The following is a 16,297-nucleotide window of genomic DNA, read 5'->3' as shown; positions in this document are numbered from 1 at the left end:
TCCCCCATCACATGCAAGTGCCATAATCACTAGGTTGCAGAGCCGTGCCCCTGCTTGTGTCTTCCCTCTTGGCCAATGGGTCTGGAGAGTTTTGCTGCACATGGGCACAGCTTCAACAAGAAGCCTATGCAGGGGATCGGACTCGATGATCTATTGAGGTCCCTTCTGACCCTAATGTCTATGAATCTATGAAAGACAAATGGCAAGTGGTCTTCTCCATCCTGAAATACTCGGCACCTTCTGCTGCGTGGTGATCTCTTTGCCAGTCAGGAGTTCAGAGGCACTCGTGCAGTGGAAGGAACTGGACACAGGACTCCTGCACGCTCAGTGAGTTGCCAGCCCCCTGGGCCACGAGTGTTCGAGCCCCAGCCCACAGAGCCATGTTATCACGTCCCTACAGACGTGAGAATTTGGAAGCAGGGGAACACTGGCAATGAACACTGCCACTGCTCCCCTACTGTCAAATTTCCAAGCTCCACTGGGCTGGATCAGCCCTACCTGGTTGGCCCCTGGCGCCAGGATTGGTCCCTAGATGAGCTGTTCCCATGCACCGGGACTGGGCCCCAGGTGGGCTGTTGCCATGCACGGGGGTCAGGCCCTGGGCCATTGCTGCTTGCCAGGATTGGGCCTTGGCCAAACCCCCTCTCCCCCTGGGTTAGGCCCATGGTCCAGATCCAACCTGTGTACTGGCCTGGCAGCACTCATCCAGCCCACGGGGCGAAGAGGTTGGGTACCATTGTCCTTGGCTATCAGGCAAGCGGAGACTGGTTCTTCTGCCTGCTTTGCTTTGACAGAAAGGGCTGACGGCTCCTTGGAGCCGAAGGGAAAGGATTAAAAGCCTAAGTGCAAGAGAGGGCTCAGGCCTCTGGATCCTGGCCGGCTCCCCAGTCACCGCTCGGCAGTGCGCAGCTGTCCCCATGCACTGCACGAGGAGCTGGGGGGCCTGGCTCAGCCCTCTGGATTGCCCTAGGCGACCGTGCACCTCAGTGTTGGGTACTGCCACGCTGAAGTCTCCGGCGGTGGAGAACCAAGGACTCTCATTCAGGGATGGGCGCTGCTCATTTTGAAGCACACACTCTTTGTGTTCTTCCACCAAAGTGCTCTGAACCATTCCTGCACCACAAGGCACCGTCGGCCTCTTCTTGCTTGCAGGGTTGCAAATGAGCAATACTCAGGCGGGTCCGCTTCTTTTTGCAATCCTCAGGGTTGCCTGCAGTGCAGGTCAGCGGTCGCCAGATGGCCTCATTGCCCCACTTAGCATAGCTGCACCAACATTAATTTGCTTGTGGTTAGCAAATGAGGTGGGAGAAAAACACCCACCACCACCCTTCACTTGTCAGTAATCCAGCCTGTCCCGCCAGCCGGGCATTTTTTGCTGTGGGAGAGAGGGATATTTTCACTTCCAGCTCATTGCCTCGGTGGCTTGTGCGAACTCTGGCTGACGGGGGATTACATCTTCCACTGAGCACCAGGCACAGGTGGGACACAAGTGGGACAGTTGTAGCCAAATATTCTCGTTAGAAGACTTAAAACTAATGCAATGTCTTTGCAGCATCCCAGTGAGGGGCCAGCTGGAGGTCCTGAGCCTGAGGTGGCCATAACTACGGCAGGCTGGAGAGGAAGTTGGTTTAAGGGCTGGCTGCATAAAAATGGCACGTGCTCTGTTGTGTTGCTTTAGGAAGGCACAGATGGGGCTGAAGAGCTGGAGCAGGCGTGGAGCGGTGAGGAGATGGGCCTTGCTGCGCACTGTGCAGTCTGGGGTGGGTGCGAGGAGCAATCACGCTGAAGAGCCCCTTCATCCAAGCGGTGTTTGATGTTTGCCTCTAGGGAAGCAGCTGAGCAGGGCAGGAGGGCTCAGGAGGCCGTCTGGTCCACACTGCTGCTCGAGGCAGGATCCCCCCGCTCTAAGCCAGGCCAGACAAGTTGGGGAAATGCCTTGTGGGATGTGAGGACCCTTCTAAAGTCACACCGAGGAGACTGGCTGGGGTGAGGCACACGCTTAGCTATTTTCATCCAGCTTTATTCGGTGTGCCTTCATCAGCAGGTAGGGCAGAGAAGACCAAGGGCTCGCTGGACCTCAACGGGTCACCTGAGAGGTGATCCCTGTGTAACCAGAGGAGGGATGCTGGTGCTGCCGCGCTCCCTCCTTGTGCACCACACTCCCGGGACTGTACGCACGCCACGACGTCTCTGCTTGCCTGTGGCCGTCTGCAGAGCGCTGTGGTGCCTGCTCCCTGCCCTGAGCACGTACACAACAGTGACACACGTGGACCCAGCCGGGAGCCTCTGATACCATGAGCAACACCAGCCTCCTGCACTACCACCAGCTCATGGGCCAGGTGAGATGGCAGCATCGTCCAGAGCATGGTTTTCCTTGCAGGCGAAGGCTGGAGGTGGGGAGGGGCTGCACTGGGTTCTGGTTTTGTGACATTAGGACTTGGGGTGGTTTGCGTGCAAACTCGGCATTTCTTCCTCTCACACAACCCACAGCAGGGCCTGTGTGCTCAAGTGCCCACTGGGCTGTCCTGCAGGCCCCCCCAGTCCAACACTGGGGAGCACTGGGGCCTCGGGACACCCACTGGAGGAGCTGCGGTTCCCCCAGATCCCAGCATATGCACAGGGGCAGAGAACAGGGCTCAGGATCTGCCCAGGATGGTGAGCTCCCCCCTCACGGGCCCTCATGGGTTAGGGGAGAAAATGATACCCCCAGCTCTTCAAACAGCCCTCCCCTCCTCTCCCCCAGAGCTCAGCTCATACTGGGGGGCAGGTGGATGGACTCGGACGAAACCCGAGGGGCAGCAATCGCCCCTCAGGTCCCGCTTTCATGAGGGGGGCAAGGACAGTGGCTCAGACTCCTCATGGGTGCAGGGGGCAGATCACCTGGGGTGGAGGGAGACCGGCTCAGACACACCAGTTACAGACATCATCCATACCCTGCCACCCCCACATTGCCCCACTCACCTCCTTTCCCTTGCCACAGCTCCTCTCCCCAGCCCCGCTTCTCCTTTGACTCTTACAGCCTTCTTCTGTCCCACAAATATTTGCCAGCACAATTTATCTCCTCTAAATCCCCTTCTGCCACTCCTGGCTTGTGCCCCCTGAACAAAATCTACCCTTTAGCAGATGTGGATTGGAGCAGGACCCCTTCCTTTTTATTTGAAGATTACTACCTGACACTGCCCAGCTGGCTTCTGCTCAGCTGCCTCTGCCTACCACCTGGCCCCGCTGGAAGGGCATCCCCTCCAGGTCCCATAATGGTGCACAGGAAATATGGGTCAGACACCGAGTGAGAAGCATCCCCTGTTCCCCTGATCCTGGCAGGCCACAACACCCTTTCTGCTGCTCTGTCCATAAAAATGCAAAGCTTTCCAGCTGCTTTATGATTTCAGCCTGCAGTTGAAGAGTCCAGCAATTTCTCTGACTATCATTTTTAATTTTGCACTAGCTGGGATAAACATGGAGTGACTGAGACCATTAGGACATAATCCCACCCTCTGGTCTGTACAAAAACCACGCTGGTTGCTCTGTCAGCCTTGCAGAAATCTGCGTTGGTTCTCTGGAGGCTGTACCTGGGGACCCCCTGGATCAGACGATCCTGGATGTGGCCCCTTCCTCTCCATGAGCCGCACTGAATCTGAAGTCAGTCCACCAAACACGTGGATTGCAGAGCACTTAGAAGAGGAAGCCTCTAAACAGAGAGGGGTTTCCCAGCCTGGCAGAGCTGCCACTGTGCTATAATAATGGAAAAACACCACCGAACATTTGCAGGAGCTATTTTCAGCAATGTTATTTTCCACTGCCTTAGCACTCAGCATGATGAAGCACTGCGAACAAGGAAATGAGGATACCCATGGAGTGCTGTGAAGGCTTGTCACCGTTCAACGCAAGCCACCACTTAATGAGATCACGACCCTGGCAACCAAACCGCTTGGCTTACAAACAAAGTCAGGGCATGGCATTATTTAAGAGTCGTCCTGCAGGATGGGGGCTTGGGTGAGGCTGGGATCAGGTCGTTCAGTCAGTGCCTTGAGAGAGTTCCTGCTGGATGGTGGTGGCAGGCGTGTTTTCTCAGGGACATTCAATCAGAGCCTGCCAAAGGGCTGGAGTAATGACAGGTTACGGCAGACGCCCATGTTTCCTGAAATGGAGGGGTTGCAGCATGTGCCAGCGCTGTGACACACCTCCTGGCATTTGAGAACGGGAAGAGGGTTTTTTTTCCCCCCAGTCTGCCCAGGAGGCAGCAGTGAAGGAGGCTTTTCCTGCTTGGCTGGAGTGGGAGTGTGCTCTGTTTTGCCCCATAGGTTGGGAACTGGCAAATTATTACCAGACTTCCTTCTCTGCCAACTGGGAGCAGGGGCTTGAAAGCAGGACCTGCCCTAACCATCAAGCCAAAGCAGGGGTGTCAAACATACTGCCTGGGGGCTGGACCTGGCCTGAAGTCATGTCAGGGTGCACAGGGGTGAGGCCTGCTGCCAAAACCCAGCGTACGGAGCCCCATGGGGGTGCACGTTGCCTGTAGGAGATGAACGACCGTGCATTTACCTCTTTACTCTCCAGTGCCACTGTCTCCTGCACCTGCTACCACTGTTGGGTCTGGATTTGGCCCTTGAGGAGACCTGTGGTTCATATCCAGTCTGGCAGGGCAGGTGAGTCTGACACCCCTGAGCTCTTCTCAGGAGAGTTCCCTCCCTGGGTCTCGTTGGAGCAATCACAGTTGGTATACGAAGCTAATTATGTACTGGAACAAAGACTTGCAGCACAGGACTCCCCAGTACGAGCTGGCTACTCCTGCCTGCCTACTTTATCCAAGGACTATTAAGTGCAAGGTGCAGAACAGCCCTGGAAGGTAGGAGCAGGGCCCTTCCTCTCCGTGGTACTGGCTCTCACTGAACTGCGGTCCCTCTGCCTTGCTGTTCTCCTGGCTCCATCTGTCTTCCACGTTTGGCTGCCCAAAAGGCCAGCATCACAGAAACCTTGGAGGGTGCCGCCCCACAGCCTGGTGGTGGCTGCACTTTCTTGAACAGCGAGAGGTGCATGTTCAAACTCTCTGGCAGGGCCCCCCACTTCCTGGGCAAGATCTTGCCCAAACCATTGGGCTAAAAAGTGAGAGGGTCTTTCTGCTTCTGAGGCACATTTTTTCCCCTTGACTACCACACTTCCGGGGACTCGTGTGGTTAAGCACCTATGCAGGTGATCATACTCCACCCCAGAGCATACGTGGCCATGGCAGAGCTTTTTGAGTGTATTGCAGAGGGGAAACAGGGCTGCACAGCTGGAAACAGGATGTGGAGTCTGTGTAGTGCCCAAAATATCACTTGGGCAGCTACATGTGGACACCTAAGTAGCACTTAAGCCATGTAAGACTTGTTTCTCAGTCTGCAGCCCAGGACAATTATAGCACGAGACCTTTATTAGGGGCACAGTTATACTGAGATAAATGTGCTTCTGTTAGGTCAGGGCAGGAAAAGCTACACTTGATTAAAGCACCATGATGCCAGTATAACCATGTCCACGTGCAGGCAGGAGTGGCATGAGTATGTGGGGAAGAAAATCACGCTATGTTATTATACTTGTGTGCACGCTTCAGAGCCCGGCCTATTTCCTTTCCAGGAGACCAGTACTCAGCCATTCAGATGCATTAAAAAAATCTCTCCAACTGTCTCCGATGTTATCTGTTCCTGGCAGTCAGCTCAGGCTTTATCTGCAAGCCTATGACTGGCCTGCAGATAAGTGCTCCTCTCCCTTGGACTAATTCCAACTAGCAGCACAGATCTGGAGGCTGGGCTGTGTCACCTGACATCAGGGATCATAGCCGCCCTTTGCTTCTAGGCTAGCCATGCCCTCCAGTGGTTTCTGAAATATATTCTCACCTTAATATGCAGACCCCTCCCATCCACCCTGGAATGAGAAGTAAAGAGCAATTGCACTGGCATTTGCAAGTTCAAGACTGAAGATGACATACTGGCGTGACAGGACGTGCTTATGAATCAGGATGCAGTAAATGTAGAGGTTCCTCCTCCAGATAGTGAGTCAGAGCTAGTTCAGCTCGGGTTCTCAAGCTTGCAGGTGGATCTGTCAGGAGAAGCTGGATCACTGGGACTTGCTGATTTTTAAAAGCTGTAGAAGGCAAAGTGCAATGAGCAGGACTTCAGTTACAGAGCCAGCTATAAAGCTTTTTCCTCCTCAAGACTACAGTAATTCTTCAGTGCCGGAGGGCTGTTCTGATCTTTACGGTGGCTGGAGAGTCTAACTGTACGTCTTATGTCGGCAGTAGGCCCTCACTCTTATCACCTTCTAAGATTGCTCGATCTTCTCTTCCTCCCCAAGGCCTGTGCAGCCTGTCACTAGAGCACCTCGTGTTTCAATACAGTGGCTGCAGGTGCCCAGAAGTGACACCTCACCCTCGTCCCGTGTGGATCGTAGAGCAGAGCTGGATGGAGGAAGTTGGCAAGAAGTTTCTGCAGAAGTTCACACAGCTTTTCTCACCAGCCAGCTGATTTTGTAGGATTTTTTGCCCTTTCTCCTCATGTTTGCATTTCAAAACTTAGCAGAGAATGGTGATACTTGAACCTGCAACATCAGGGTTGTAGATTTTCAAGACAATACCATAGAGCCTGTCCACTTGGAAACCTTATGCTCCCTGTCTGGGTAACCAAAGGTGATTATACATGTGCAGTGAGGTTGAATTAACTAGGGCACGGGGGTGGCTATACAAAAATGAAAACAATATTCAGTGGAGTCATTTTCCAATGTGGACCTGAAACTGTGGCTCTCCTGCATTTTGTCCTTGTGCTCTTTCCTGCCTGTTCCATTCCCAGGTGCAGATTTCCAAGGGAAGGGAGCTTGGAGGTTTCAAAACATCTGGGTGCTAAAAAAAATGTGTAAATTTTTCTGGAACATTTTCCAAGGTTGTTTAAAAGTGCTGTAGTGTCAAAGAAGTTGTGCACATTCAAACAAGCAAGTTCCCTAAAAGACACGTAATTTTGTCAGCATTTTAGGATGATGAGACTCCAAGTAAATACATCAAGAACTCTGAATCATTGAATCACAGGGTTGAAAGGGACCTCTAGGCTCTTCCGGTCCAGTCACCAACTCAAATACGGGAATGCTTTTCTCTCTCTTCTTTATGGCAGGCTTTCAGATACTTGAAGCCTGCTCCCACTGCCCTTTTATTACTTTTTCTCCAATTTAAGGCATGATAGATGCTAGGGTCGGAAGGGACCTCAACAGATCATCGAGTCCAACCCCCTGCCTAGGATGACCCCAGCCAGATGCCTATCCAGACTTCTCTTAAAGACCCCCAAGGTAGGGGACAGCACCACCTCCCTTGGAAGCCCATTCCAGATTTTAGCCACCCTTACCTTGAAGAAGTTTTTCCTGATATCCAGCCTAAATCTGCTCTCTGTCAGTTTGTGACCATTGTTCCTTGTTACCCCAAGAGGTGCCCTGGTGAACAGAGCATCTCCGATCCCTTGCTGCATCTCCCTAATCAATTTATAGGCAGTCACAAGATCACCTCTCAGTCTTCTCTCGCGGAGGCTGAAGAGGTCCAGGTACCATTAATCAGTTAATGTGTAGAAAATACACTGAAAACAGGGAATGTCACAAAAAATGCCAAGTGTTGCCTATTACCAGCCTCCCATGGACCTCCCTTCACCCACCCCCCTTCACCACACTCTACATCAGGTTGATGGAATAGCTGGGTGGTGGAGGGATCCTTGTGCCTCCACATGGTCCATAGTTATTTCTTTTATAGACGGGTGCCAGGAACATGTGATGTCAGAGGTTTTGTCCCCAAGCAAAGCAAGGAAGGAGAGCAGCAGAGTACAAACCTTGGACTTCAGAAAAGCAGACATGGGCACCTTCGGAGAGGCTGGGAATTTCTACATCAAAGTAATGCAGGTACTCCTGGGGCTGTGCATGTATGCAGCTCCTCGCAAGGGAAAGCTTAGATGAAATGCCACCCCTCACTAGTCAGCAGCCGTCTGTGGGGTAGACCATGGCCCCTGAGTGTCAGAGTGGCACTTTACATAACCAAGTCTCTTATCTGTCTGTTCTGGATCAGGCGGCCTGAGCAGCTTCATGCTCCCTGGAGACAGGAGCTGTTCTCCAAGAAACACAGATTATTGATCAACCAAGCTAACATGGAAGGTAAGGTCCCCCATGATGGTTGGGTTCCCATTCTGGTAAGCAAGTAGATCAACTAGATTGCTCCCCTTCACTAGAGCTAGATGTTCAGCTGGTGAAAACCACTACCAACCACTCCATGGCCTGGACCGTGGTTCAGCTGATTGATACTAGCTCAGGAGCAGTTCTTCAGTGTCTGAACCTTGAAACACTCCTGGGCATCAGAGACTGTGTTTGATATCATGGGGAAGGCCTTTCTTCCATTGCCCAGGTATTTCCTATTTCATCTGTGTCCAGATCATTCGGCTGGACATCCCAGGAGCCAACCCCCTCCTGGGGAATTCATCCTCAGTGGGAGAAACGTCAATACAAAGTGCCAAGCAGTTTCTCCTCCAGCTGTCTATACAAAATGCTGATAATGTCTAAAATACAGGTGGACAACAGACGCTGGGTTTAGCTTCACTGGGGGGCTCATGATGACACACCAACATGATTTCTCAGCGGTTGTGTGAGCAGAATCTTCTTCCTCCATTACAGGTTTTCACATCAATGCCTCCCTTGCCAGGCACACGACAGAGCTCTCATTTTCTCCCAGTTGAGACCAGCATCCTCCAGCAGCCAGTGTGGGAGCACTTCTTACCGGAGAGAGCTCATGTGTCTCTGATGCCACCAGGCCAAGGAGAAGCCAGTGCCATTGCAGGAAGCCTATGACATGACCATTACGTATAGTCACCGTGATTGGCCTGAGGTCTAAGCAGCGACTTCCAAGCTCACCAGAGAGAGAAGACGCCTGGTTTCTCTGTATTCTTACTCAGTATCACTGAGTTATGGACATGAGACTGGCAGACCACAAGGCCCAAACCAAACAGGTACACCCTCCCAAAGACTTTCTTGTGCCACTTAGTGCTACCCCATGGATAAATAGGACTGGAAGAGACCACCGGGGCCAATGAATGTGGTATTTGAAGACAGCCATGCTGGAGAATTCCCCTCACAAACTGACCAAGATCACTGGGAATCTCACTGCATCCTCCTTTTCCCGTGGGAGGCAGCATCCTGTCTGCCCGTGGCGCTTGCCTGGTCCCTCCTCTGTCACCTTGTCCTGGAAGACCGGTATCATTGCTCCGCCTTCCCCGCTGCTGAGGGTGATAATAAGAAGCTCTGTGTCCTTTGCACTCCAGTCCCTTCCCCTGGCCCTACTCCCGCATGGGGGAGTCGGCTGCCAGGATCACCAGGACACGAGGAGCAGGGAGCGAGGCTAATCACACTCTCTCAGCATGTGGCAGCTGTGCACATTAGCCCCCCAGAGAGCCCACCCCAGCACCCACTCCTGCTCTGGAGAACCTCATCCCCAGAAATGGAGCCGTTCGGAGGTGCAAATGTGGCACAAAGGCCTGGAGATGATGCTCCACCTAACCAGGTGGTCCCGGGAATCCAGCTGCCTCCCTGAATCTCCTGCCTGCCTTGGCCAAGCCTCCTTTCCATCCATAGCTTCCCAGGCATTGGCTTCCACTGGTTTCCTGGGGTTCCTCAGCGGAGGGGAAGTGGTAGCTGTGTGCTGCCCCCCATTCCCCATTAGCACCCTGTCTTCTGTCAGGTATCCTCCAATCACTCATGAACAAGGCCCTGCTCTACACCACCTTTCTGAGAGCTCAGGGCCTTCCAATCCCCTTGGAAATATGAGTTCCCATTCAATTGGGAATCGTTCTTAGGGAGAAACTCTGATCAGCGCCTGGTAGGATCAGAGAGCACAAGGATCCAGCTGTGCCAGATGCAGGTGAGGAGATGAAATGTGAGCCACAAGGAACCAGTGGTGCACTTCCCACCCCCATAACAGCTGCGCCCCGTTCTCCATTGGTTCCTGGTGTTTCCAGGAGCTGTGGCCAGGGCTCGCCTGTGGCCAAAGAGTCTGTTCATTAAGGCATCCCCTCTGCCTTACCAACTCTCTGTGTGTGGCAGATAGACCTGTGCAGCTGTCCAGCTAGTGGCAGCCCAAGTCATTGGTGACATCTTGACAAGCAATTAGGGAAAAGCTTGGCAGGAAGATGGGGACAGCCAGGAGTGCCCACCACTCCCTCCTCTGACAACATCATGCTGCTGCTGCGGGGGACCCCGTCTCCAACACAAAAACTGTTCTTTGCTCCACTGGCTGCTGCAGTTTCTCTTCCCCTGGTCCTAGCAGACCCATCTGGGCACAGGCAGCACGCATGCCGCACCCCAAGCCCCCGGGAAGAGAAGGTCCACCTCCCTTCCCTGCTAGGGTGAATGAACTGGCACTCCCCTTTGGCTGGCAACCGGGGAAAGATCTGGTTAATGTTCTTTTGGAAAACATGTCCCAGTGACCCCGGACCTCCAGAAAACAGGGTAGTTGGAGTGGGACTACCGTTGGGAGACAAGGGGGAAGCCTTGTAGCTTTGGAGAGAGGCTTTGGGAGGGTGCGTCTGCTTGGTTCGGGCTTTGCGGTTTGGGTCTCTTGCCATCTGGAGGGGTTGTGTGAAGCAGCGAGCTTCACACCGCTGTTGAGCTAAGAAAGCATTGCTACATGTTAACCAGGAGGTAAGGCTATGCTAGGCAGACAGGCTAGACCAGCCAGAGTCTTAGCCATACAGGGAGCCAGCAAACAGGGGAGGTTGGGTGGGAGTATTGTTGGTGTGGGGCTTCTTCTGTCTGTCAGTGGCCCTTATTTGTGTACGCTTGGTGAGAACGAGCAGTATAATGGATGGAGAGAGAAGTTCTTTTTTTTTCCTAGGAGGTGCTAACAGGAAGCATGCAAGCAGAGCGGGGGCATTTAAACATCCAAGGCACTGTCCCTGCTAGCGGTGTCTGAGGGCTCTGTCTACATGGGGCCTCCAGTCTCTGCGGCTGCCACCCGGCTCCTGGCCCGGCTGTGCGGGGAAAGAGGTCTGCATGTACCTGCCCAGACATCCACGCAGGGGAGCGGTTCCTCTGCGACAGGTGCTGCCTGGTGGATTCCCTCGGGAACCAGGGAACTGAATACGATCTGTATTCAGGAGGATTTAAATGCTATGCTGCTCAAGGAGACCTCTGAGCTTGGAGAAAAGAGCCAGCCAGAAAAGACTTAAGGGAACAAGCAACAACTGGGGGCTCAGGATGCGGGGAAACTGGCAGCTTCTTCTTGGTGCTCCATGTCTGAGCCCCAGCCCTGGTGATGAGGAACAGATGAGAATCCCTGGCATCAGAGGAGAAGGAGCCTGCTTCAGTAGTGGAAGAGGCCAAGTTGGCAAACTTGAGGACAAAAGCTCCCTAGGAGGAAGCAAAGTTGTGGTTGGTGACTCCAAAAAGATCAAATGTAACTGCGGGGTCATGGCCCCGAAGATGAGGGAGATAGGGCTCCAGCTGCATCTGGTCATGGGTGGGAGACCAGGAAGGATCAGAGGCAACTTAGAGATCCACACGTGGCTGCAGAGATGGGTTCACCTGGAGGGCTTTGGTTTTTTTGGTCATGGTCTGGTGCACCAGGAGGAAGGACTGCTGGGAGAGATGGAGTTTGCCCAAGGAAGTGGGCGAAGAACATCTATGTATGTAGGTCCCCAGCCTAGTGAGCAGGGCTTTCAATTAGGTTCCAGAAGGGACCAAGGCAGAAGCCCACAGGTAAGTGAGGATCAAGGTGGAGGAAGCCACGTGGGGAGCCTGAACAAGGTTATAGGAGGGATACTAGCGTGCTAATTGGCTAGCCACATCAGTCCTTCCTATGCTCATGCGAGTAGCAGGGGGAATAATCAGGCTCTGGCTTATGTTTCGCCAAGACTTAGCCTCAATGAGAACTTCCTTGAGGAAGGGCTGAACATAGCATAGGAAGCGAGTTGGGTCTTGTGAACATCTTTTCTAAGTACTTCAAAGGGGCTTCAGTGCTGCAGGAATGGGTCTCTATGCCCTAAGGACCTTACCAGAGCTTGCTGCTCTGTCTCCAGGAGTGGTGACTCTGTAGACATAGATCCCCTCCAGAGTTCAGAGGGGACCACTTGTATCACTATGGGCATCAAGAAAGGTGTGCAGCAAGTGTGGGGATAGGTGTATAGCACGGGGAAAGGGACTGGGAGCAGGGGGCCTAACCACAGTGCTAGAGACACAAGGGCACTGGGAGGACCTGACCTCTCCTCAGCTGTGTGCGCTGTGTAGGTGCATTATTGTGTGCGCAGGGATGCCTGAGCCCGCCAGCGAAATGGAGCCCAGAAGAATCTATCCACAGGGAAAGAACATTTGCAATACCCACCTCACTCCCTGTGCAGGCCCTGTCTGCACTAGCACAAGTCGAAAATAGTCTGTCTGCTCTGGTAGAAAAGCCAGTCTCACGTGATTTGTAGTGGTGAAGCTTACCCCCAGGATACCACGTGGACCAATGCAAAAACACAGCTCCACATCTCCCTTGTGACCCAAAACCCTTCTGAGCTGAGGGGTCCAAGGTGAGGTGGGAGGTGGGCCGTGGGATCCACACTGACTATATCTGGAAGAACCAGGTTACGCAGTTACTTGTCCTTTCTGTCAAACAGCTTCCCCTTCAGGATGGTGGGATGAGGAACAGCAGCCATGTTAGTCAAACAAAGACTAAAGCACTGCTCTCCAAGGCTAGCATCAAACTCCCAGCCACGTGCAGTGCATAACACTTCACAATCGTGAGCTGAATGCACTGGTCGCAACCTTGCAGATATGGGCTGTTTCAGAAGCAGACCGAAGATGCTGGAGAGCTGGCAGAGGTGGCCTTGATGGGCAGTGGAGCTCTCAGCTGGTAGCATGGCATGATGAGAGTCTTCACAGTGATTTAGCCTGGCCTATAGTGGCCTCCTATGACCACAGATTTGGGTGATTTAAGAAAAATTTAGCCCTGTCAACATAAAGCACAGGATATGGCTACAGCGTTCAGATTCATCTCCCAAGGCATTGAAAGCTCTACAGGGAGCAAATGGGAGGTAAGTGTGTGTGAGTGGCAGCTACCCTGCTGAGGTACGCTGGGTACGGTGGCCATCACAGAGGATGTTCTGGTCTTCTGCTACTCTGTCCTCTGTTGTCTATTGATACGAAACCGGACGCCTTTATGTCCTCTGTTTTTCTCTTCAAGACATAAAGGCGTCGGACTTCATATCAATAGAGGACAACCGGACCATCCTCTATGATGGCCACCCTAACTCTGGGAGAGGATTGGATGAAGGAGTGAAGAAGTATCAAATGTATGATTGACAAGTGTGAGAGAACCCTGATTGGCTGGAGCGAGAGGATAAAAAGGGAGCTGAGCAGAGCTCTGTGCGGGTTTGGTGGAGCGAGGGGAGTGGGGTTTGTGTGTGGGTTGTTTGGTGGGTTTTGGTGGTGGTGAGGCTTGGTTCGCGTTGTAAAGTGTGGCCAAGGGGAGGTAGAGCAAGGAGACTCTCTAGATTGGGGGTGGGCACATCTGGCTGGCAGCCAGACTCCATTTCCCAGTAGCCCCTGCTTGCATTGCTGTGGCTGGTTTCTATGGAAACCCCAGCAGTGGTGAGCCCCTGACAGCAGGGCTGGGGCATGCAGGCAGTGGATCGCGGTTCTGCGCCGGCTCTGGACCACGCCGTCACCATCACACAATCCCAGCCCCAACCTCAGAGCAGCTCCCCGCAGCCGCACGCCCTGCCAGTGCTGCTGGGGCTGGTCTCCATGGAAACCTTGGCTCTGCACTGTCACCACTGCTGGGGTCTCCATGGAAACTGGCCACAGCGACTTGGACAGGGGCTGCTGGGAAATGGAGTCCACCATGGGCCCAATCCAGCCCATGGGCCAGGCTTTGCCTGCTCCTGCTCTAGATGGAGCAAGGAGGCTCTCTTCTTCTAAGCCTTTGTGTCTTCTGGATTTGTGAGCTCGTGTGTGGTCCTTGTTTGGTATCTATGTCTGTGTGTATGTGTGCATAACGATACGTCTCAGCATTTGGATGTTGGTCGCATTATTATTTATGTGTTTGTTCTTTTTGGCGTTGATATTTGTGCTTTTGTCTCATGAATAATTGTCCAGCTTGGTGGGTCTTCGTTTCAGTGAAAGGGTTGTTGAGTGTTGTGCCAGCGACTGAGCTGAGTGCTGCCCAGTCCTTCCTTTTCCTCCTCCTTGTATATCAGGGGCAGGCAATTATTTTGGGCGGAGGGCCACTTACTGAGTTTTGGCAAGCCATCAAGGGCCGCATGACAGGCAGCCAGGGGCAGGTAACTATACATTTTCTAAATTTTTTAGGGGCCCTGCAGAATGGCCTGGTGGGCCACATCTGGCCAGTGGGCCACATTTTGCCCACCCCTATCCTATATGATATTTGTATATATGTTCAATACCTTTACTGTTCTAATAATAACCATTTACATTTATTCTTTCACTACTGTCTGTTGTTGGGGATTGAAACCAGAAAACCAAGCCGGGCATTTAACCAGCCTGTTCAGCTTGGGCTAGTATAACTGTATGGTGACCATCCCTTCCCAAGAGGCAGGTTTCTAATTAATAAGGAACCCTCCTTTCCCTAATTAACTTTTCCTCGTTAACAGCATAGCTTAGTCTTGTCAGCATTTCCTCATAAGATCATTTCCTGATCATCCCATCATGTAAGTCAAGGGAGATACGGACATCCCTTTACCCGAAGTGTGCCACAAATAGTGGGGTAGTGAGTAAAGACCCTCAGTGCGATGGAGAATCTGGAGGTATTGAAATGGGAGTGCTTCTCATGACCTGGTGGGTCGTGATGTGGCAGTATGAACAGCCACTCATCAGTCATGAGCCTACAGCGCTCCAACAGCAGAGGTGAACGTTAGTATCATGAATCTGAGAGAGCCCATATCTTTGTTCAGTCTCCTCAGCTGTAGGATAGCACAAAGACCCTCTTTCTGCTCTTGGAGGTAGAAGCAGAATCCTTTGCCCATGTAGTTTTGAAGAGCTGACATGACTCTCAGCAAGAGCAGTGAGACCACTTCTTTTCATAACTCTTGCAAGAAGAAAACCTGAAATTGGATGGAGAAGAGGGTGGGGGGCAGGGAGAGGGCAAGGAAATCAGATGATCAAAAGCAGCAGCGTCCACCTCCTTTATGCCAGCAGAAATGGAAAAGGGTGAAACAGTTTCTGAAGGTCAGCTGCACTGTTCTGGTTTTAGTGCAGCTGCCATCAGCAAGTTCAACCTGTCGCCTTTGGCAGGCATGATGATGACGATGGACATCTTTCTATATGGGTATGCAAACTGTCTACTCTGAGTCCTTGGTCTCTAAAGGCTCTGCGTATTGGCACAGCACAAGGGTAAAGCGTCCCATGAATGTGGCTCTGGCCTCCCTTAGGAAATATAAAGCCTCATTGGTCCTGGAGCAAAAAGCAGGAACACAGGACTGGAAGGGCCCTCCATAGATTCCCCTCTTTCAAAGGGGAGATCATACATGGTCATCATAACCACCCAGTAGGGAAACAGGAGAAAGGGAGGGCAGCAACAGACAGGTAACTCAAAAGGCGTTATCCTGCACTTAGCAGTGTCATAAGAACAGACACACTAACGTGTAATGCTCAGCTCCTCCATGAGAAGAACGCAGTATGTACGCTGCATGGACAGGCCTTTGAAAAATGGGAATATTAAGCAGGGTTGGGCAAGAACATAAACAACGTGTCCCTCCAAAAAGAGACTTTGTAATCTTTTAAAAGAGTTCTGCAGAAAAATGCGAGTATCACCACTTCCTCTTGGAGACGGAGAAAGAGGCACAGAAAAGGGAAGGGACTTGTTCAGAGTCATGCAGCAGGGCTAAGCCAGGAATGGCGACCACCTCTCCTGAATTCAAGTTACGTGATGATGATGATGCACCCATGCTGCTTCCAGCAAGGAGCATGCCATTGGGTAAAACACACTGAGTGATAATGCAATAATTAGGAGAAGGGTGACATACAAGTATGATTTTGCACTGCTATTACCCATTGTGGAGACTGTTGCTTAAAATCCCATTGACCCATTTTCTTCCTCACCGTTCTCCTTTATTTTCCTTTATCTCCCTGATGTGTAGGTGGGTCGCAGCTTAGTCAGCACTGACCCACCTGTTACCCCCTGCACAGCTGACATTGGTGACCCATTTTTCACAGCCGAGAGACACTCCTCCAGCTGCTGCGATACGGCATCGCCTGTCAAATGAAAAGTCTCTTTGGGCAACTTCTTCTGCAGTGTGGGGGGTGAGTCACCAGCGAA

General features: G+C 52.4%; 1 long non-coding RNA gene across 1 annotated transcript; it reads left to right on the top strand.

The window, feature by feature from the left end:
• Positions 1 to 953: 953 nt before the first annotated feature.
• Positions 954 to 9,434, top strand: LOC109285240 (uncharacterized). Its single transcript, XR_009461172.1, has 3 exons — positions 954 to 7,902; positions 8,066 to 8,151; positions 8,665 to 9,434. It is a non-coding gene; the product is annotated as an uncharacterized LOC109285240 (long non-coding RNA).
• Positions 9,435 to 16,297: the final 6,863 nt, after the last annotated feature.

Source organism: Alligator mississippiensis, chromosome 3, assembly GCF_030867095.1.
Source record: "Alligator mississippiensis isolate rAllMis1 chromosome 3, rAllMis1, whole genome shotgun sequence".
Classification (NCBI taxonomy): Eukaryota; Metazoa; Chordata; order Crocodylia; family Alligatoridae; genus Alligator; species Alligator mississippiensis.
This window is presented reverse-complemented; position numbering and strand designations above follow the sequence as displayed.